Genomic DNA, 23596 nt, shown 5'->3' with positions numbered 1-23596 from the left:
GATGTTATACTGCTGTTAACCTGTTCGCACTACGTTGCACAGTGTAATCTGCATATACTTTTAGTTGCATTTTACATGTACTGTATACATTCCTTGTGTTCTTTACAGCTATCTCTATTGTGGTTTTACAGATCCCTTATCCACCACACAGATGTGTATAGGAGAATGTTGCTATGGCTTAATAAAGCCATTGGAATTTCAGAAATCTGTGTGGTTCTAATCGTTCACCTGCAGTGGGAAACTAATTAAATGAATCTAGCATACACACAGCGGGAAAGGTTTAACTTCCTCGTTGTTTGCAACATCAGACTAGAGCAATCAGAGGACAATGTGACTAACTGGCTTCCTTGATCACTCTGGAAGCTAAAAATACTGAGCCAGAGCCTATTCAGCTAATTTTACAGTTCAGGGAACGGAACTCATCCGTGTCCTGTGTACTGCTGAAGTGACACTGTATGAAGAGCCAAAGTAAAAACTAAAACTCATAGACTGAAATACATTTTGTAACTGGAGAAATGGAAAACATTAAAACAGTGAGGGTGAAGCAACTCCCCATTTTTACTATTTAACTAATTGTATTATTTTTTGTGTATTCAGTTTTTTTTTTTAATTATCTGTTAACCTTTTTCAGAAGGTGAATGTCTCTGGTTTTTGCCTCTTGGGTATTTATTTGTATTTCTTTGAGAGAGAGCAGTTCTAATAAAACTGTTCACAGTAGGGTATGTAGACTATCCAGACTCTAATGGATATCTAATGGATACTGGTTGACATTATTTTGTGCTGTGAGCACCACTTTCTATATTTCCTTTCACACCTATTATATTGGGGTGGAGTCAGAAATCTCACAGGTGGATATCTCACCTTGGCCAATAAAATTGTATACTACTAACAACAAATAAGAACACATGTTTCTTTGTAATTTCAAAACAAAAATGACATGTAATCCTCTTACAAATGAACTCAATGTGTACACAAACTAAGGGTTTTAAAAAAGATTTATCTTAATGAAGGTTATTGGTGTGTGTCATTTGATGTATCTCTTCATAATGAGGTAGGGTAAAGCCCTGTGAGGCTCAAACAGTGATTAAAACTATGTTTGTCAAGATGTTGTCATCAAGGATGGATTAAGGGATGAGGATGCCCCTGGACACAGAGTCTTTACTCCACTACACCAGCCTGCGACTGCTAAACCCTGCCAAAGCCCAGTCTGACCAATATCCATCTGTCATTCAACACTCTATAATGAAAAATTGAGAAAAGAAAGAAAAGGAAGTGTCACTTTGTACACTTCTTTACTTTCTTTGGGGAAGGAAACCCTTTGCATACATCTGTTACACAGTTACAGTGAAGGTCCATCAGTGATCCTAATCCCTGACGACTGTCTGCATTTCTGCAAGTAGTTGAAAGTATTAATTTCTTACAAGCCAATAAACTACTGAATTACTTTATAAATTGTTCTTATTAAGGCTTTATAACTAATGTGCATTAATAAAACAATAAAAGCAAAATCAAAACAATTAGCCATTAATAAAGCCATCTCTTCCATCATATTTAAACACTTTAAAAGGGTTGCAGAGTCAGAAAGTGCCACTCTAAACTCAAGGCTCACTTGCTAGCTTTTTGCAGAGCCTTTGACTCGCAGCATCCTTTGAGTCCTGCAATGACCTCCTGTCAGTACATGAGCACTCTTGTTCATGTATAGTATGCACACTTCTTTAAGTACTTAAAGAAAGCTAGGAGATATGGCCATACGTTTATCTAGAGTATGTTTTCCCAAAGTCAGTAATGAACCTCCATTCTCAAGTCAGGCCCTTAGACACAACTGAAAGCTAGTAAGTGAACCTTTAGTCTACAGTATGTTATTACAGATGAGAGTTTTTTGTATTCAACCATCAATATCATCAAGAACTGAAAGTCGCTAAAAATCATTAGCTGAAGAAAGATGGTATCACACTTAGTCCGACCATGGAACACAGGAGCTAGGGCTGTCCTGTCTCTACTCATTCAACTGACGCTGTAAGTTTCCAGCTAAACTGAGGCTTGTTGAAGACCCTTCTCTCTCTCTCTCTCTCTCTCTCTCTCGCCTGTCATTCACTGGTCTTGTGTGAGTTTTGCGTGCATGCCATGCTGCCGACAACTGCATGCACGTCGCGGTTCCTCGCGGGTCTATTTCAAGTAGCCGGCCATTTAAAAACGATCAAATATTCTTTGTGTCTTTCATCAACGATGATAAATTATCAAAAGTCCTGCGAGGTGGCAACACCAGTGAAGCCCTAACAGAAATACAAGGGATGGGACCCAACTGCAGACACCAGAGGCAGAGCAGTTAAATTATTAATGTGATTTATTTACAAAAAGTGAAACTGACAAGTGATGTGAAGTAAGGTTGGCAGTCCAGACAACACAGGAAGTAAACCCAGATCAGGTAAAACAGGAAACATGGAACACACAAACTCCAGAACCGTGACAAATGGGAACCAAACACTAGGGTGCTTCTTAAGTCTCTTAATTGCATCCACGTTTCTCTCATTTGCGTCTTTTCCTTGCGTCTTAGTCCCGCCCACCGGGGGGGAGGAGAGAAGGAACAAGGAAATGTGTTTCTAGTGACATGAGACGTCCTTTCCTCCGAAGCGTCACGTGAAGCGTCACGTGAAGCGACGTCCGTTTCTGATGGCGGCGGCAGCTGATCACAGCAGGATCAGCTGTCAGTCGACTCTAACAGCTGGAGAGACTTTTGATGGAGTTTGTGTCTGCACACATGTGCACTGTGTTGGTGCTAATAAAGTCTCACAGTCATCAGTGCAGAGCAGCAGGATTCTCTCTGTAGCTGTTACCTGTTTAACAAACACCTGCACATGAAGAATTATACTGTCCTACTCAGAGGCACTGGATCATTTCTACTGGCACAAAGCTGATATTATCGGCATTTTGATTTAGTTTTATTTAGTGACTTGTCCAAATCCTTAGGCTAGGCTTTTAGTACGTTTTATTGTCATCTATTTGAACTAAACACAGGAATGAGCAGCCTCACATGTGACTGAATAGAAATGGCGATAAATGATGTAAAACGTGTTTCTTGCTGACAGACTCTCTCACTCTCTCTGACTTTAATTGTCTCCATAATAAAAGTTGATGGGAGAAATGAAAGAAATCTTTCTAATAAATTAATAATAATATAAAAATAAAGTTGTGTGTGGGGCTTTCGTTGTTCAGACCTACAATGAACACATATTTTAACTAGACAGTGAATCATTGAATCATCTGATGTATCAGATCAGTCCAATCAATATAACAGTGTCGGTCAGTAAAAGACTTCCGTGAAGGATGCACTCGTGTATCCTCGCTCATAGCTCCTCAGAGATCGCTCCTTGCTCCTCGATCTTCGGAGCGCAAATAATAGCTTTGAGGCGGTCTGCAAGATGGCAGAGCGGAACAACTTCCGGTTCAAGTGAGGAGCGAGGAAATGACAAATAAGAGACTTGAGAAGCACCCTAGGAGAATGACTGCAACATTGCGACCTCAGAACAGGAGTCCTCAGGCGGACGGCCAGAGGGATAGACCAAAGGCCTGAGCAGGTCTGAAGGGTGACCAGGTAGCCAGACAAAAGGGCTGAATAGGACTGGAGGCTGTCAGCTAAGGTGAAGCCCCTCTGGAGGCTGGTGGAGAAAGTGAAACTCCCTGAAGGCTGGCAGTGAAGGTAACACTCCTCAGGAGGCCGGCAGCAAAGGCGGTACCCCTCTGGAGGTCGGGCAGGAGGCCGGGAACGAGATCAGGTCTGATGGCATGCAGAACCAGAAACTGGCACCAGTGCAGCTTCGTGGAAGCCCGAAAAAAAAAAGGGCAGCAGGGCTGTAGAGCTGATCCGGAGGTTGACGGCTGAAGTGCAGAACTGGAGGCCAGTGGCTGCTGCTGTTCAGCAGGAGATTGTTGCTGCTGCTGTTCAGCAGGAGATTGTTGCTGCAGTTCAGTGAAAAACAGAGTTGGCTACAATTCTGGGGCTTGTAATGAACTAGGCAGGACTGGTGGTATCTCTGTGGTACTGGACAACTGAGACCTTGGGGTGCAGCTCAACCTCAATGGAGCTGACGAGCAAGGTTTCTGAGGAGCTCGGTGACAAATTCTCTGGAAAGGACGAGGAGCTGGGCAGCGATGAGGCAAGACAACGGTGAGCGCCACACTTCCTTCTGGAGGGCTTCCCTGAAGGTGGCTCTGGGGCAGGATCAGGCAGAACACTGACTAGATCTGAGCTAGCAGAGCCACTCAGGTGGGAAGGTAGCAGGCTAGGAGTCAGTTTGTAATCCACCCAGGAATTGAACCAGTCGGCCAAGGCTTAGAGGACGATGTCTTTTGTGTCTGAGCAGCCTCTCTGACTTCATCACAAGGAGCATCACTCCAAACATCTTTAATGCACAGGAGGAAAGCAGCCCAGTCATAATCCAAATCATCATCTTCTGGGTCCAAACTGGCGAGCTCATACTATCACACTACACGTGGGGGGCAGAGCAGGTGCAGTTCAGTGATTTATTCAAACAACAGGAGTAAAACCGGGAGGAAGAGAAGCAGAGAGTTGATAACAAAGTAAAACAGAAAAGAGGACTTCCCAAAGACACAAAAAGAAGGGTTTAACAAAATAAACCAGGAAATAATTACACTTAAACCCAAAACCATGAGAGTTGTAGTGTAAGTTTTAGTCAGATGTTCCTGAATGCTAAAAAACCCAGAATGACATCTGGCTATATGAATACAAGTGAAGGGAAAGCTGTCACATACACAAAGATAGTAAAATAGAGCAGAATTAGCAACACTGGATTATCAACAGTAACATAATACAGTATACTAGTGGGAGAGTAACAAAAGATATTAATTATTAATAATTGTTTACAGCCTAAAGATATGAAAGAAATGTGTATTTGGATTAGGCAGTGTCAGCATTTACAGAAACACATACTCTTTGCTCCTGACCTAACTGTTACATAGTTATTGAGTACAGGTAACACCTGTGCCTTAAGTTGATCTGGAGCAGAGGTGTGTAAACTGTATGTCACAGTTGAACTCAACATTTATGCATTGCTGTTGATGTAAAAAGGGAAAACGACAACAGATGTGCACAGCAATCTGTTGAAGCTTTGGAGAGGGGAACAGAAATCCAATTTAAGTGTGTATACCGGAGATGCATTTTAACACCAGGTGTAAATGTAATCCGGCTAAATCAGAGCAGAGACACATGCCAGATATGAGACATATCCTAGTGCCAGCTGGAGAGGAGGCCAGAGTTGGAGAATGAGGGGATATTGAGGGATCATATCCATCCTTTTCCTTTTGTTATTCCACCGCTGATCCATTTGCTGCTTTAGTCAGAGAGCTGGCAGCCACATCCACAGGGAGGGAAGGGAGCAGAGAGTGAGGGAAGGCTCCTGAGGAATAGGAAGAGCTCCACCTAGTGGCGGGAAACATCTGTTAATTAATGCAAACACAAAGCGAGAGAGAGAGAGAGGAAAAGAGAGTGACTACACACTCCTGCCATATAATGGCGGTGGCACAAATAAGATGTGAATTCCAAAGACTCTTTAAAGCAGCAATGAATAAGTCTGTGTGTTTTGTCCAAGTGCAACCTTCGCTTGCAACACACACGTGCGTAGGCTAAATAACACTATCTTTTTCCAACACCCTCTTTTTCCCCCTTCTCTTTGTGCTTTTTAATAGCAACCAATTTGCTCATCAGGCCGGGTTCAGCCCCTGCTTTTTACACAGACACATTCCAGCACACATATAATTTCATATCACCATTACACACAGCACTGTAGAATGTGACAGGCTGGTTTGCTTTGGCTGATGACAAACATGTCTTTATTAACATGGGAGGCAACTTCGTTAGCTGATTAAGTTCTCTCTAGCAGGGAGAACAGTTCTTTGGCAATTTATCAGGCGCTGTTGATGCAGCGCTGCGTGTACAAATGTATGCTGCATAGCAGGTTATACTGTGCAGAGCTATGGTTTGCCAAGTTTTATAAGGGGGCTTCTTGGCAAGTGTGACACTCTGACTCAAGTGAGAGATAAATATGTTGGTGTACACACATAAACACACAGTGTTTGAAGCAGATCATTCAAGCTGCTGCTCAGTCACTGCTGATGTGGAAGCTGCAAAGTGGACAGCTAAACAGCAGCTCTGAGCTCCCATTACGTGTGACTGGGAGAATACTGGGAGTGTGGAAAAGAGCATGTATGTGTATGTACTGAACTTGCCCTTGAAGTGTCAGTTCACCTAAATGACAAAAACAAACACATACGCTCTGACCTCTAGTGGTAAATTTTGTACACCCATTTTAATGCAGTGATTGCAAGGTGTGTGGAGGGTGAGAAAGCAAGGTTTGAACTTCTCTCCCATGCTGTGTTTCTTATTCTTCACACGACTCCTTCCATCTCTTCCCGTGTGCACAACCGAGTGCAACACCATGAATGTCTTTGAGGAGACTACAAAGTCACACAAAAGACAGGGAAATGTATGAATGCCGTTGTACAGACTAGTTAGTTTTAAGCATACTTTACTTTAAGCAAAATTCCAAAAATAACATGTGTTTAAAGTAATAAAGCCCTCTAGCAGCCACTTGAATTTTGACACCTGTCCTATGGAGCAAAGAAGGAATTAGTGCGAGTCCACAGAGACAGGGGGTCGGGGTTGACGGATGGGTCAACTAACGTTGGACCTACAAACAGTCAACGTGATTTCTTTGAACCTTAACCAAGCAATTATTTTGTAACCATTAGACAGTCCCCCTATCCAGAATGCACCCTAACCAAGTGGTTTTTGTGCTGAAACCTAAACAAACCTGAACCTCATAGGTACAAGCCTAAAAAATATTTTAAAATTGTTTTTTTGAAACAATTACTTGTTACGGTTGTGGACAGCACACGTGACTGTTGGCTTCCTCCCACACCTGACTCACTGGTGTTGTTGGATAAGGAGGCAAAAGATGAGTGAGATTTGAATAAATTATAGCACAATCACACTCTTTTTGAAAATGTTGTAGACGATGGAAAACTTTTGTGTAATATTTTTACTTTGTTTTAAAAAATTGTCATCATTACTATTACAGTGGTTTAACTGGCTATTACAGGAAGCCACACACAAGGCTGGTGTCCTCCAAGGCTTTTTTCCCCCTCTGCAATTCAAGGCTTATCACACACACACAGTGAGAAACCACATTCTGTTCATATAAGGTTGGAAAAGCCCACACACACAAACACACACATACTTCCATCAGCGTTGTCGCCCCACATGCGCACACACACACACACTCAAACAGTGATATCAGACAATACTATCAGGCAGATAGCAAGCTAGCAACCCAGGAAGGTGTTTACTGCCATATACTGGGAGATTACACTGGTTTATTGAGCCCTACTAATACACAAACACGCACACTTGCACTACCACCGCTGCTGACGCACATGGATGCTCACAAACACTCTGGTGCATCAAAGCAAATACATACTGGACATTGTTCGACCACACACACACACACACACATAATTACACACAAATGTGTTACACAAAACAATTGAGAAAACAAAATCGCTCACATTTAAAATGGACACAGCAGCTATTGTTCATCTGATGGTCCATTATCAAACCACTGCCAGCCCTTGTCACCAGTGTGTATGTCTGTGTCTGTCTCATACCCACACACACATAAATGGATTTACACACAAAACAGCTACTGCTGCAGCTATAATCCAAGTGAAAAATATCTTCTGGTATAGCTGGAATGAAAACAGGAGCACACTGTCTTGACAACAAAAAAAAGCTGTTGTTTTGCTTTGTCAGAGGTGGACAACAAAGTGAAATGATGCATGCCACAGTAACATGTTCACTATAAAGCTTGAGGTATCTCAACAATATTATTATTACAATTACATACTCCTCTGTGGAATTAATGCAGCAGCTGCAGATGTCATATCATGGCACAACATACAGTACTTCACACTGCCTATGGTATTTATGATAAGATCTTTGGACTATAGTGAAAATGTGTGAGTGGAAAGTGTGGAGGTTCATTCTTCCCCTTGGTAACGCAAATACCTTTAGGATACAGCCAAATGCTTCTGGAATAGCTAAGTGAGTGAAGCTTGAGTTTAGCATTTTTATCACAGTACCCTGATTTAATGTGTTAACATGTTTTTTATGATTCAGATGTCACAGTGCTGCAGTGGTTAGCACTGTTATCTCTGTGTGTATGTTCTTTCCATAGGGGTTTCCTCTGTGTGCTCCAGATAGGTAAACTACAAATTGCAGAGATGACCAATCAAGTATGGACAAGTCTACTGGCAGCAGAGTGGCATATATTAAAAATGAACAGCACACTGTAGCCTGTCGGTAGTGTCGGCATTTCTACATTAAAGCCTCGAGCACTGAATAATTGGTCGTTCCAGCTCACTTTTAAGAACTTCTCGTCACTTCAAAAATCTGATTCATTTATTTAATGCAACTTTGTGTTAGAAAGATTGTTCTACATAAACTTCATAAAGCAACTAAACGAAAAATGCCTTCATGCAATGGAAGGTGCTCAAATAGTGGTCGAAAGACTGTATCACATTACCCGCGCCCAAACTGCAAAAGCATGACCACGCTCCATAATAGGCTACAAGACACCTACTAACCTAAAATAAACATATTCACATTAAACTTAATTTCAATAGGAAATAAACTAAATGCTCATAATCTTCAGCCTCACATCAGAAAAATGAAACCCATTTATTTTAAAGGCTGCAACAGGCAGTCTGTGTGAAAACCAGATGGTGATGTCATTTACCAAGAGAGCTGATTGGTCAGTAGGTGGTGTTTTTATAGAGTTGATCTGCTCCGGAGCAGGTTAGCCATCCAGCATAAGTTACCATGGCGATCTACCCCAGTAAGAAGTGAACCACTGCCGTGGTGCTGAAACCCAGGGTTAACCCCAAAGTTATCTGGAGAAGCTCAAATCCTGCTTCGTGGTACAGGCCCCTGCTCTGCCTAAAGCGTGATTTATACTCTGCGTTGGGTCTTCGGATAGCCTACGCCGTAGCTACATGTATTTATACTTGTGCATCAGTGTCTGCGTCGTTCTCCAATTACACCGTCAAACGCGTCCACTGTGTGGTTTAGCCCTCGGCTGACCTGAATGGGGGTAAAAATGATATACGTACGGCTGTTATAGTTCTTTTCATGTTATCGACCGAATGGATCACATTCCTGATAGTGAAACGAGTCATTTCACCCGGGTTGTGACGCTCAGATAAATTGATCCAGTGTTACAGCTGTTGGACTAGTAAAATTTACTTCAAAGAATGGGGCACTTCCTGTCAGCTCAGAGGCATTGCGAGGCTACCCTGCTGACCAATCACAGTTCTTACGGCTCGTGCTGTCGATTCGACGCATAAGAATACATCAGGCATAAGTGTCCTGTATTTTGGGTCCCAGTCCCTCATTACCTGTCTACACTTGACACCTGGCAATGCAATCTGCTACATAACAACCAATGAGCATTCAGCATTGGAGCAAGGAAGAAGGTGGAAACTAATTCACCACAAAAAATGTGAGCATTGTTCATTTGACTTATTATTAATCCAACAAAGTTCTTTACATTTCAAGTAATACACATTATAATTAGAAATGGAAAGTTATTGCAGTATCTCTAAGTGGCTTGTGCAATATCTACAACCTTGTAAAAAAGATTCTCTAGGATCTAAGATAACACTCTGGAGATCAGGGAAAGATCATGGACAGTTGACACAGATGTCATAGAAAACCTCTATTGGATTAACAGAGTTGAACAAAAGTAAAATATCTACTCACAGCTGATAGAAATTACTTGCATAATTATGAGTCTCTAATGCACCTGTGTGAACACTTCAATCAGCAATCAGTCCCCATCCGTCTATAAAAGATGCCACTTCTGTGTTTCTGTTTGCAAGTATGATCAAAGAGGCCAAAGGCACGTTAGGAGAATAAAGGCAGAGGGGGCCTGATTGCACTGCAACAAAAGTTTTTGTTTCTGATTTGGTTTGAAATTCATTATTGGTTCTTTGGTGAAGAAAGAATGCATTAAGGAAGCTTTACCATAATTAAAGATTTTGTCTAGTCTAGGTATTTACTGTATTTCTAAACATGTCAACGCCAGTTAATGGTCACCGGAAGATCTGCACACAAGAATAAAATGAATAAAGTTGTTCTTAGCAAATGCCTCCTTTTTACAGTATTTCAACAGGGTGTCTCAAAAATAATACAGTTCATGCTCGCTTGCCTTTTTTTGGCACATACTATAACTATGTAAATTATCAACAAATGGCACAGGTCTATCCAACACATAAATTAAGGTTGAACTGGTTCATATTGATAGCTGTATTCTGTTGTCCAGTGTGTAATGATTGATTGGAAGTTGTGTTGTTTGATGGATATATTAGCTGTTTTCGCATGTTCTTAATGTTTTGCAACAAAATGTGTCAGTTTGGCCAGCGACATTCACTTTAGGCCTGTGTGTGAACCGTCACGGTCCATCCATGACTCGTGTTATATTTTAGCGGTGTGTGTGTGTGTGTGTGTGCGCATCCCTGGCTCACCGGCACACCTACTGATAATAAGTCAACTTTCTGCTGAAATACCCCAGAGCTTCTGTCGACGCCAGATTGCTTCCCACTCATGTGTTTTTGGTACCAGTGTTGCCCACGCCATCAGTCACACCATGTGAAAACAGCAGGACCTTCTCAGCGTGCCTGCCAGCAACATCAAACAGACACACTTCCTCAAATCCTCAATTCATCTTTTTGTCGTTAAAAACCTTTTGCAATGTCCACCTGTGAGTGTGTCTGCTCTTGGGTCCAAACAAACTAAAACTTAACAGTAACTGCTGAATGTACAAATGTGTGAAAGCAAATGAGAAACTGTATTTCTTAATGAGATTTTATTTCACAATGTCCCTTTTCATGACAGTGATATTGTCACCGCCCTCTCACCTTTCAGCCAACCACATCTCCTCTGCCTCGCGTAAGTTAGCAAGCTCAAAAACTGCCAATGGTATTCTTAATCGACAATCTAGAGGCAGCTGCTGTAAAGCCAAGTCAATAATCAAGATCAATGATGAATTTTTACAGCCATCAGACATCACAGTCTACATCGGGTGACCAAACAAAACCAGGGTATCTGGAGATCTGAAGAGAAAAAGAAGAATCTGCAATTTAGTGAATTTATGGAGACATTTTTGTTGCTAAAATGTGGAGTCAGAAGGACGAGTAAAGAGAAGACAAGTAAAGAAAACAGAAGGGTCCTCTGAAAAATGGGACACTTTCAGGAGACAGTGAAGGATTAAATATGATTGGATTTTATCCCCCCACGTATATTGCTAATGGATGCTTATTGGTGATTTGAATTTTATATTTATAGCACTCACCTCAAGGGCGTAACGTTGGTTTGAAAATGTGTGTGTGTGTGGGGCGGGGGGTTCCTCCCCCAGGGGAAAAAAAGGATTTTTCTGCATTTCTACATGCTTTTATCATATTCTCAGCTACTTAAAGCTTTGGTAGGAAATGTATTTCATAAGTATTGTCATATTGAAATTTGTGTCAATCAAATTATTGACACAATAATGAGAAAAATCCGGTCTCTGTGGCTGTCACAGGACGGTAATAAGCACGGCCAAGGGGTTGGGTCACTACTTTCAAAATATCGCTGTCTCTTGCTAGTTTTTCCAACATTGCCTACCCCAGCTTTATAAGCAGCACATTATGACTGAGATGGCTATCAAGCTAAGTTTAATCATTCTGCCAGAAAATGGTAAATATACATCTGAAGTGACTCACAAATCTTCTGTGAAGCCACCTGCTGTGCTATTCAAGGAATATAAGCTACATTTTAAAGAATATGGCACATTATTTATGACACTATCAACAGATAATGTTCCATTTACTTCAATCATCAACATTTATCTTTGTTATTTTAAGGTTAATCTTATTAGTTGTATATTTGTGTAATAAAACTTTACCATTATTACATTTTTAATTATACACTGCAATGAAAACACAATTTCACTTCAATGAATTAAATACAGCCTACATAAAAAACTAAACATATTTCTATTCTGCCGTTTAAAACAAGTCATCATTTATAATATGAAAGTTTGAAAATACGTCTTTTTGGAAGTGCTGCTGCTGCGTAGCACTGCTAGTAATGACACTTGGATTATCTGCCTGCCAAATTGTTATTTGGAGCAAATTAGTTGCAGGATGTCAATGCAGAACAAAAGACTGGAGTTGAGTGTTTAATACACTCCATAGGGGATTAAATAGTGCTATAGGTGGATAAATATTTGTCATTGTGTTAAAGTAGTTTACTGAAATCCTAATTGTTTACAGATCACAACCTGATCCCAGAGGGCATAAAGTTGTCCATCTTGACATTTTGTTAATTCTATTGGTTATTACCAACTTGTCAGCCTAATCACTAAGGTAGAAGGGTGGGATGTCACATGATAGTGAGACAAGAACAGTGTTAGTTGTAAAAGCTGCCCAGGAGTAACTTCATTATGCCCATTAAGAGTTTTCTTTCACATATTATATCCTGCAGTAAGTAAATACCTCTGTGTGTGAAGGCCCCAGGTTGTCCAGGTGTTGCGAGGAGTAACTTATTAAAATCACCTGGGGTGACTTTCTTGAAACCAAACAATGGGGATTTTACTACAGAACAGAACAGAAATTGAGTAGTTCCCACAACATTTGATTTGATGGAAACTTAAAATTAGCTTTCCTTTTAAACCCAGAAGTGGCTCTCCACAGACTATAGGTAGTCAGTATTTATTTGACAGAAGCCGCGTCAAGCAGCACAGAGCAGATCGAAGCAGGCAGGAAGTCAGACACAGAACGGCCCAATCGTAAAACAACAAAAACAGACACAAAAACCATTTAACTACATAGCCTACTTAATCATAGGACAAGCACAAAAAGCAAACACTGATTACCAAATCAACAAAATATAAACATGTCAGCAAAATCAGGCAGGCAAAATGCTCTGATTCTGAAAAGCTCCTTGTGGGAAATGCAGCCTGATGTTGACGGAACAAAACGGGGTTACAGAGAGCTGTGAAGAAGGTAGTAGAAGCACGAAAATGACAAATTAATAACAAGTCAATAACATGGGGCAGGCGCCAATAGACTCTGACGCTGGGCTATGGATGCATCAAAACCGGGGCGCAGCCGTAACGTGCCGTAGGAGCAGAAGGAGCAATCAACGCTGACATTAACATGATCAGAAAAAAAAGGTTTACATGTAAATATAAACACAGCTAGCTGACTGATGGCTCATATAGCCAGAACTGTGTGTAGTATGTCCTATAATGGCATGATGATTATTGACAAATCAGATAATTATTGACAATTACCTCTAGTTCACTCTGCAGGGCAGGTCTTCCCCTTAAGTGCTTTGACCGCAAAAAAGTAAAAAACATAAAATAGAAGTCCACAATAGTGGGCAACATGTTTCAGCGTTTAGGTTAATCCTTAACTTTGGTCAGTTGTTCATTCATTCTGTATGCTCTATTTTGTTCTGCTGAATTTGTCCTCATGACTGTTTAAGTTTTACTTAACCTCGTTGATTGGCGTTTTTTCCTCTTCCGTCTGAGTAGTCCTCTTTGTCTTACCTGTGGTCAGATACCCTGCACCCTCTGTTGCTCTATGCAGGTTTGCTTGTTCCCTTTGTTCTTGTCAGTTCACTGTAGCTTGTTGTTGCTCTGTCATCCCAGTAAAGTGTGTCCTTGCCTGTTTTGTGTGGATTTTATCGCACTTTTGCCAATTCTGGATTTTGTTTATTATATATATATTTGTTTATTTGTTTGCACTCTGCTCTCCTCTGTAAGAGTGCTCACCCTTAGTTAAATAAATCCAAGAACCGTACCTGAGCCCCGTTTCAGAAAGAGATTAGTGAAAATTCGGAGTATGTTTAGCCTGAGATGAGGGAAACTCTGGGTTTTCTGTTTCAGAGAGCGAGATCAGATAAACCCCAGATCAGTAACTCCGGCAACCGTCAAAAGCCGTCAGTTTCTCTCTAACTCCTCCCCTCCTGCGGAGCCTGAGGCGCGTCTGTCTGACACACGTTTCATTTCCTCTTTCATTCTGTCGATATCAAAGCACACTGAAAGCATTTAAATAATTCTAGCGCCACAGGAGTTATAGGCTACTGATCAGAGCACTGACAATATAGGAAGGAGGTCGGACATGGCATGTCCTTTTTGGAACGATGTGGTTGACATGGAGATTAGACCCCCGTTAGAAATTTTATTATTCTGGAAGGAGTATTTATGTGAACGTTACGGTTTCTCTACAGCTTCAGTAATCTACTTAAACAACATTCTGCACACTAGGGCTGCGCAATTTAATTTTTTTCAATAACAATATAACAAATGTTCAATAAATATTTAATAAATGATTGATTTTAGGACTTAATATTTCTTATTAAGATGTTTATTCTGTTGAGGAAAAATGACTTATACTTAAAGATATTTGTTGACAAAGATTTTATCATAAATATTTTGAATGTTCTGTCTCAGATTTGTGATGTGATCCACTGTTTGGCATCAAGTGCTGACCATAAAGAAAAGTTTAAACCACAGTTAACCATCAGGTTTCTTCAACTTTCACTCAGGAGCAAAAATCAGCCTTTAAACTAAAAACTATTTGATACTTATCGTGATAATTATCGATATCGAAAGATTTGAAACTTTTTATCGTGATAACATTTTTGTCCATATCGTCCAGCCCTAGCCACACATCGCGGATTTGCGCTGCCTTCTGAACAGACTTTATTCATTGCCCTTAGGTTCTTTGCTAATGGCAGCTTTCTGTACAACATCGGAGATGTTGAATACATTAGTAAAGCAACTGTTGGCCGGGACATCAGAAAAGTGTGCCTGGTGCTCAAACACTGCACATTTGAGGTTTTCCCTAGGCATAGGCCAGTAAGGCTCATTAAAGAGGAATTTCACAGAATTGCAGGTTTGTCATGGTCAACATTTTCAGCTCCATGAAGATATTAGGCAATGATTTATAAAAAGGCTGCTTATCATATAGTTCCATTGCAGGGTTTCCCTGTGTAATTGGCATAGATGGATCTCATATTCCTATCACAGCTCCATCAGTCAACGAGGGTAAAAACAATATGCCTATTGTCTTTCAGAAGTGTTGCTGTACAATGTAGGCCTACTGCGACTAATGACAATTACTATTCTATACTGAAGGTAATATGTGATGCAGCGCGCATCATAACCAATGTTGAAGCCAAGTGGCCAGGCTCTGTACATGACTCACAGATTTATCGTGAGTCTACACTGAGCATTAGATTTGCACAGGGTAAGTGAATATTTCCTTGTTCTTCAATTCTTGAGGAAATAACCTGTCCCTCCAACACATGATTACAGGACAGTTTAATGGCATATTACTTGGGGACAGAGGGTATCCCTGCCTGCCTTCACTCATGACCCCTTACCCTGACCTTGGACCACAGCAATGCTATAACGTGGCTCACAGCAGGACTCGAGCCAGGGTGGAGATGACAATTGGCATTCTGAAGGCCCGGTTCCGGTGTCTGCGCAGGCTCAGGGTCACACCGGAGAGAGCATGTGACATTATTGTGGCATGTGTCATAATCCACAATATTGCAACATTGAGCAGAGAGCAGCCCCCTGCCATAGAAATGAATGAGCCCAAAGAAGACCCTTCAGAGACCATTCAGAGACACAATATGTCAGAACCACCTCGCAAATTAATCCAGCATCCCCTTTCACCAGCTCCTCTCTAAATAAAAGACAGACATTGTTATTTGTCTCAAACAAACTTTGCTTTAACTTTCACAACACACCTTTACTTGGTGTTCAAGTAATGTAATTTCGACTCGTGTTATCTTAATTTGGAGTTTGATATGGTCCATTTGCAGATCACATTTTGCTATTTGTTTGCTTAAATGGACTGCACGGCTCCTTCACAGGAAGCTAGGGAGAGACAAAAATGACACACTGTTAAGGCTACCGTGCTCAATTGTGCTGTGGAGGTCGCTGGACCCTCCTCCTCATGGTAGGCGTCAGGCATGCTCTGTTATAGGATAAGGACGTGCGAGTTCTCTCGTGGGACAAAGCAATCTCAAATTGTCATAGCCTACATAGATTCAATATGGATACTGCCTCAGTATAATCTAGCAGTGGCAGCGGATATAGTGTCTTCATCATCCTCCTGTGGTGAAGACGAGCATTAATGTTCAATATAGGCTACTATAAACCATCCCAAAATCTGTGGAATATCCAATTACTTACAACCACATGGAGCTCTGTTGTGGCAGGAAGCTCTATGAGCCCAACCACTCCATCAGTAACTGTTGCAGTAACTGGGCTTGGCTAAACCCCTTTTTCTAGCTGATAGTTTACTTTCTTTTAATTTTCTCCCTTTTTCTTATGGGACATAGGTAGGCATGCTGCTTAATTGAAGAAGCAGAACCAACATCAATAGCCATGTTTCCATCCAATTGTCATGCAGATTTTAAACAGACTTTTAAAATGTTGCAAAAAAAAGAAACAAACAAGTAAATGAGAAATAGTTGCATCAGCTGGTTTGGAGCAAAGAAATCAGGCTGCGTCGAGCATAGTTACGTCAGTTGTTGACGTTACACATGGCTGTAATAAACAAGACGTATGGGTTCCAAACCAGAAACAAAACCAGCCACATAGACCTGAGAACCATTGATCTTAGAAAAAGGGAGAGAGGTCCTCAGCAAACAGCTGATCAGACGTGAGTTACATATTTGCTACGTCAGAACTTCGGGAAGTGTTTCCATCTCCCATTTAGGCCATACTTTTTTGACAAAAAAACACCACCTCAAGCGAACTTTTTTGCTAAATTAAGGTTGTTTTTTTTCCGTTTCCCTCAATCATTTCTAATGCGATACTTAAAAATGCGCATAAAAAAACATTGATAGAAACACGGCTAATGTCATGCTGTAACACAATAGGAATGATTTGAACATACTAAGCAGGTCCCCTTGCTGGAGTATGCTAGGAGAGATGTGACTCTGCACTAGACAAAAACTCAGAGTCAGATATATAATCTACCACACTGTAGGCTATCAGAAAGCGCTGACAAACCATCATCAGACAGAGACACCCCACAACAATGGAAGCAGAGATTGAGGTCAGGGGCAGCCATCTCCAGAGTGTGTTTTTGTTCCCCCTGTGCAACTTCTCGGAAATGATAAGACTTTAGCATGTAAATATGACACAACCGTTTTTTTCCCCTTGTGTGTTCAGGTGTATGGATTACATAATCTTTATCTGACACTTTGCTTTCCACTACATAAGGGCCTGAAAAATGGACGGTGAGAGCAGAACCATCGTAGGCTTGAAGAGCCAGACATAATGTGGTCCTTCAACATGCCACTGACGTTGTGACCAGAAACAGGTTCAGCTGGGCTGATTCCTGGGGACCCCTTCTTTGCATCAGTAGCATGACAAGACTAGCATGCTGGAGTTTTGGAGGCTGGAGGCTAACTAGTTGGATGCTAGGGCTGAATCAGAATCAGGCTGGCGGACGGCAGGCTGAGGTGCAGACTGCAGGCTATCATGCTGGTGGCTAGTTGGCTGGGAAGCTGGCTGAGGTGCTGAGGCACTTTGATCGACTTTAAGCTTGAAGGGAAGAAAGGTTAGGAGCAGCCAGGACAGGAGCGCTGCAGAGGAGGGAGCATCAAAGGCATGGCCACATTCATCCGTCCACACAAAAGAGACAGCTGGACTGCACACTTTAGTAAGAGGAGCCACCACAGAGAAGTTCTTATGGAAACATTTGCAGTAATCAGTCATATAAAAGAACAGCAGCTAGGACACTTCCCTGTGTGCAAAAGACAGAGTTGCCTCTCTGTATTCTTCAATAGGGACCTTTTTCCAAAAATCATTGTATGCTCAGAAGTTCATAAAGTTCATTAGTGTGTCTGCTGGGTCCTTCCTGGCCAGTTCGTAATGTCACGCTTGTGTTAGTTAGGAACAAAGGACACAAGGAATAGGACCCAGACACAGAGGCAGAGGCAGAGCAGGTGCAGTACAATGATTTAAGTAAAAGTCAGAGCACAAAGTGCTAAAAATCAGAAAGTGATCCAAATCTGAAGGGGGGGAGGCAGAAAATCCAAACACCATAACACAGGCATGGTCCAGGAAAACAGTCTAAAAAACACTAGAAACAAACACTGGGGAACTGGACTAGGGACACAGACTGACACTGACTACACTAGAGAGGTGATGCAAACTAGACACAGGCAAAATTAATCAGAGCAGGAAAACAAATAAAGGCAGGAAGTAAAGTAACTCAAGTCCCATAAGGATGGAAAGCTAATGATAATAATAATAAGAAGAAGAAGAAATAACCAAGCTAAAACCAAAAACCATGACAGATTTGTTGTTGCATTAAAGCTAACAGGTATCAGGTAGCAGTTGTTGAGCTAACTAGCTTAAGAGGCCTGGAACATGTGCTTAAAGGTAAGAGGGTGGTGCTTACACCACTCTCATTAAAAGTGACATTATGAAATAAAAAATACTGGATAACTAAATAAATGCCATTATGAAGTCAAAGCGGAATTTCACAATAAATGAAAATAAAATCCTAGGGTCCAAGGGTGAAATGACACTTTGAAGCACCATCTGCACGAGACACCTATCATTTTTATTATTACTATTATTATTATTAAATAAAATATGGTTATTTTGACTCTCAAGTGCACAAAACTATATGTATATGACTTTTAAAAAGACTCGCATATTATAAACAATCAGTAACAAATAGTGACATGTAAGTTTTAAAAGAAAACAGATTATAACAGCATGCCGTACTTTAGGTTGGATGAGTAAGCCAACGGGAGTGGGGGCGAGGACTCATAATCTCAGTGTTTCTTCTGTTCTGGCTGTGGCTCTATCGTCACTGATCACCTGTTGCAGCATTTCCCAAAAAGGAGAAAATATGAAATCTTGTCATTGGTTAGACTAATCAGACTTGGATAGCCCTCTAATGGTGCCAACTCACATGAACGAGCAAAATCCAGGGTTTCAGCATGTTTAGGTCTAGGGTTATGATAAGGAATTTGGTTTGGTGATGTTACTATACAGGCGTTTTGCGCAGGTATCACCTACAACTGCCACCGGAGAGGAAAAGATAAAATAAGCCCGTCCAAAATCCTTGAGACAGCAGAGTATCTCACCAAGATGAATGGCTTTAATCGGCTGCTTGCTGTCATCCTCTGTCTGTTGTTGGGACAATCAGTACAAAGTTGATAATGGCAGCCTACACACCAATGATACATATCCATACACGCACACACACCCTGAACAACACTGCGTTAAATCTCACATTCCGCACGCATACAGTGTGTATCAGAGCACCAATGACAGTGGTAACATTGGTTGCATCATTCCTGCTGTCATCGAGGTGAGATAACAAAATGTGTAAAATGTGGTAAAAAGGCTGAACTGCATTAAAAACTCTCTACTGTGTTTCTGTCTCTCTCACAAATTCTTAATTTTCCTCTTTCTTTCTCTGCAGTCACATTCCCTCCTCCTCTACACTCTCTCTCTACCTCCATCCCTCTCTCTGTCTCTCACTAATGCTCACTCACGTTCTGTCTGTCTTCTGCTTCAGACTGTAGAGACAGAGACACTGAAAGAAAAAATAAGCGTGAGAAGAGTCAGATTGATTGCAGCAGTTGTGTTTTCTGTCATTTTTTTTTTTGCACTGAAACTGAAATCTATTTCAGTCCATCAATAATAAAAGGCGTTCACTTACCAGTTCCCTACTGTTCCAATGTCTACACACCAAAATAGCATTCGGATCATTCATTTTTGATCATTCAGCTTTTTTTAGCACTTTTTACATGTTTTTTTTTTCAGTCCTGAAAGACATATTTCTTAAATATGCACATTTTTAAAAATGACTTGAGAGGACAACAGTACCTATTTTCAAGTTATAGCACTGTAATTCTTCACTGCTGTGAGTAGCTCCTCCATTTTCTTTCTTCGTTGAATCACAAGGCTATATTGCATAATCAATGGGCTTGTTTGAGATGAGCCGGGCCTGTGCAGAATCGATCTTTGGCAATCCCCACACAATGCATGTGAGTTGTATTTCTATCCAATAATCTCACTAGGTCAAGGCTGCAGTATCTAAGAGCTAGAGCCAGCCTACAGCTGCTCTTTACTGTAACTTACCACATTTAGTCCTTTGGTCCTGAAATGACACAAAACTTTAGTTAACAAGTGGGACATGAGGATTTTTAAAATAACATTTATATAAACTGATGTTCAGTCCTGACAGTCTAATTATGCCTGACATTCTATCAAGGAATCTTGTATTTCTTCTTTTCCTCTCCCCGTGTATGTCAGGAGATTGACTATAAATTCATGTTTTGAATTTCTCTATTTCAGGATGTGAAGGACTTTGAGGTAGACGATGAAATATCTATGTATAATAATTTAATTGATATGAAGATTAAAGAGTAGCATAAATGTGTCGTGGGTGACATATATTGATATATGGTGTATTAAAATACTTGATCAAAGAGAACATCATTCAAACATTTATTGTTGGTTGATTAAAAGATCCAAAAAATAATTAATTGTATTTCCTTTGCGAAGAACAGTACATATTAACATTTAACAGACACCACCAGAATCTAAATCTAACCACAGACGGGATTCTAGACGTGAACCCAGGACTCTGGTGTCACAGTCTTGCGCTTTGTATGCCTGTCCCACCCACCCCAACAACCTCCCAGTGATTCCAGTGCTGTTCATAAATGTAGTGGCAGCTGTGGCTCAGGAGGAAGAGCGGTCATCCACAGATCCCCGGCTCCTCCAGTCTGCATGTCAAAGTGTCCTTGGGCAGGAAACTGAACCCCAAATTGCTCCTGAAGGCTGTGAATGTGCAGTATAAATGTGTGTGAATGATTAGTTGTTTCGGGTGTGCAGTTGGCACCTTGCATGGCCGCCTCTGCCATCAGTGTTTGAATGTGAATGTAGTGTAAAGCACTTTGAGTCGTTGCAAGACTGTAAGGCTTCCTGGCACTGATTTGTCACCACAATGTGAAAGGGAAAACAATTTAGGACTATATTTAAACGTAATATCTAGGAGACAAGATTGGTTAATTTTGTGTTATTTCATGAAAGCACACGTTAACCAGGGCTGCGTTAAAACGCTGTTTTTATTTTCTATTTACACCAATGACACCATTGGAGTAAAAATGTGTACCATAGCAATACAGCAGCAGAGCAGTGATGTTGAAAATGCTGATAATATGGTCTGTTCCATAAGAATGACAATATAATCACCATCATTTTGCCCAGGTAGCTACGCTGGAAGAAGTATGAAATTTAACTCTGTGCCGATCAATTTCGACAAAACTAAGGGTAACATTTTCAATCACAAAAGTCCATAACGGTCTTTTTCACCAAGGCTGTCAGAGGCTCTTTCTTATCAGGAAATTAAGTCGTTTAGAGTCAGCCACAATGTTCTGGAAATAGTGTATGCGAGCCTGATACAGAGCATTGTTGTGTTCAGTAAGGATGGTAGGGTAATCTGACTGTGGCAAATAAAAGCAGTTCAGTAAGAACATCTGGGAAAATTGTTGGTTGCCAACAGAAGTCATTAGATGCGCTGTATAATATTACACAGTGTCTGCTGTTAATGACTCTGAACACTCCCTCCACTCTAAATTAAGATTATACAATGCATCTAACCACAGACAGAACTCTGATATAGGGGATCCTTTCTAACATTTGTCATCCATGTAATGAACAAACAGCATTAAGATATTCCTATACTGGGAGATTTCAATAATGTGTATCAACTTTTGCACATGATGAGTTAATTTTATTTTTTATTTTATTTTATTTTTTTACAAACTTTCTTTATTGGTGAGGCAAAGGCAATTTCCATGACCTGGTTGGACAATAAATTTGGGCTTATTCTATTCTATTTTTATTTTTTATCTAATACCTTTATATTTTGTGATATTGACCCCTTGTGATGGACAGATGGACAAATTATCTACAGTTTGCTGATCCTTAGCAGGTGAGTGTGTCTGCTTGATTTCCCTGCAGGCCCCAAATTGTGCAGTTTCCCTGAAAGCTGCAGGGTGGCGATTTCTCCTCCAGGGGGCTCTGTCTGGTTGTCTGCTCTCGCTCCTCTCTGGTTCCATGTCAGGGCTTGCTGCTGCTGGTAGTAGTAGTCATGCGGTAGTGAGAGCTTGGTCCTGGAGTCATTGGTTTACAGTGAACATGGTGAACCTCTAGGTGTCACCCATTATCTAGCTGTTAATGCAACAGAGGAGGGAGGTGTTGCCATTAAATCCGAACCCCTCCATAAAGCTCTCAACACCTCTCTGTGTCTCTTCACAGCAGCTATTTCCATCCGCCTCAACAGCACATTTCTCCCATTAGCCGCCGCACATCCAAGTTTGATCCTTTTGTTTTGTGATTTCAAGTTGCTCTGGTTTTGCTGACAGAATGCAGTATATCTGTGTTTTTCTGGGCCGAGACAACAATCCTGGCTGCATCAAGTAATTTAGCGTTTGTGGAAATGCATCAAAGCTTTCTCATATGAGCAGGGGCATGTCGCACAAATTGCAAACACTGACAAGGACCCAAATTTGCTGATGTGGAGATGAAGACTTGTGATGGGTTTAGTGAGGAGTAAACCTGCCTGTACTGTTTATCCACAGTGTTTTCATGGACTATCACTCTATCTTTTTAAGCTTTATGAGTTTAGAGAGGACATCACATGACATGGTACTGACCAGACAATTTTCAGTAAACAAGAGTAGGGCTGCAGCTAATGACTATTTTCAATCATCTGTCATTATATGTTCTGCTATATGTTTTGTCTACAAAATGTGAATGTGGAAAAAAAAGCCTATTACAAGTTCCCAGAGCAGCAGATCCTGATATTTGAGAAGCCAGATCCAGAAAATACGTCATATTTTTAAAATGTCCTAATTTTGATGAATGACAATTAACTGATTGTCTAAATGGTTGTCAATTCATTTAATTCATTAAATAACGGTGTCCTTACAGGGCTCCCTAAGAAATCCATCAGACAGCTGCAGCTGATTCAGAACGCTGCTGCTCGAGTCCTCACTAAGACCAAAAAGGTGGATCACATCACTCCAGTCCTGAGGTATTTACATTGACTTCCTGTATGTCAAAGAATTGATTTCAAAATCCTGCTGTTAGTTTATAAAGCACTAAATGGTTTAGGGCCAAAATACATTTCTGATCTTCTGCTTCGTTATGAACCATCCAGACCTCTCAGGTTGTCTGGGGCAGGTCTGCTTTCTGTCCCCAGAGTCAAAACTAACAACAAGGAGAAGCAGCGTTCAGTTATTATGCTCCGTATATCTGGAACAAACTCCCAGATAACTGCAGGTCTGCTGAAACTGTCAGTTCTTTTAAAATAAGATAATGAGAGTGAGACTGAACAGAGTGAAGGAAGTGGTCTTAAATCTCACGCCTGAGTGATTTGCAGGAACCTCTGTCCACTTGCAAACACGCAGGTGGGT

This window comes from Micropterus salmoides, unplaced genomic scaffold (genome assembly GCF_014851395.1).
Source record: "Micropterus salmoides isolate LMB-PRFRI ecotype aquatic unplaced genomic scaffold, ASM1485139v1 Ms_hic_scaffold_5, whole genome shotgun sequence".
Taxonomy (NCBI): Eukaryota; Metazoa; Chordata; class Actinopteri; order Centrarchiformes; family Centrarchidae; genus Micropterus; species Micropterus salmoides.
Note: the sequence above shows the minus strand (reverse complement) of the source record.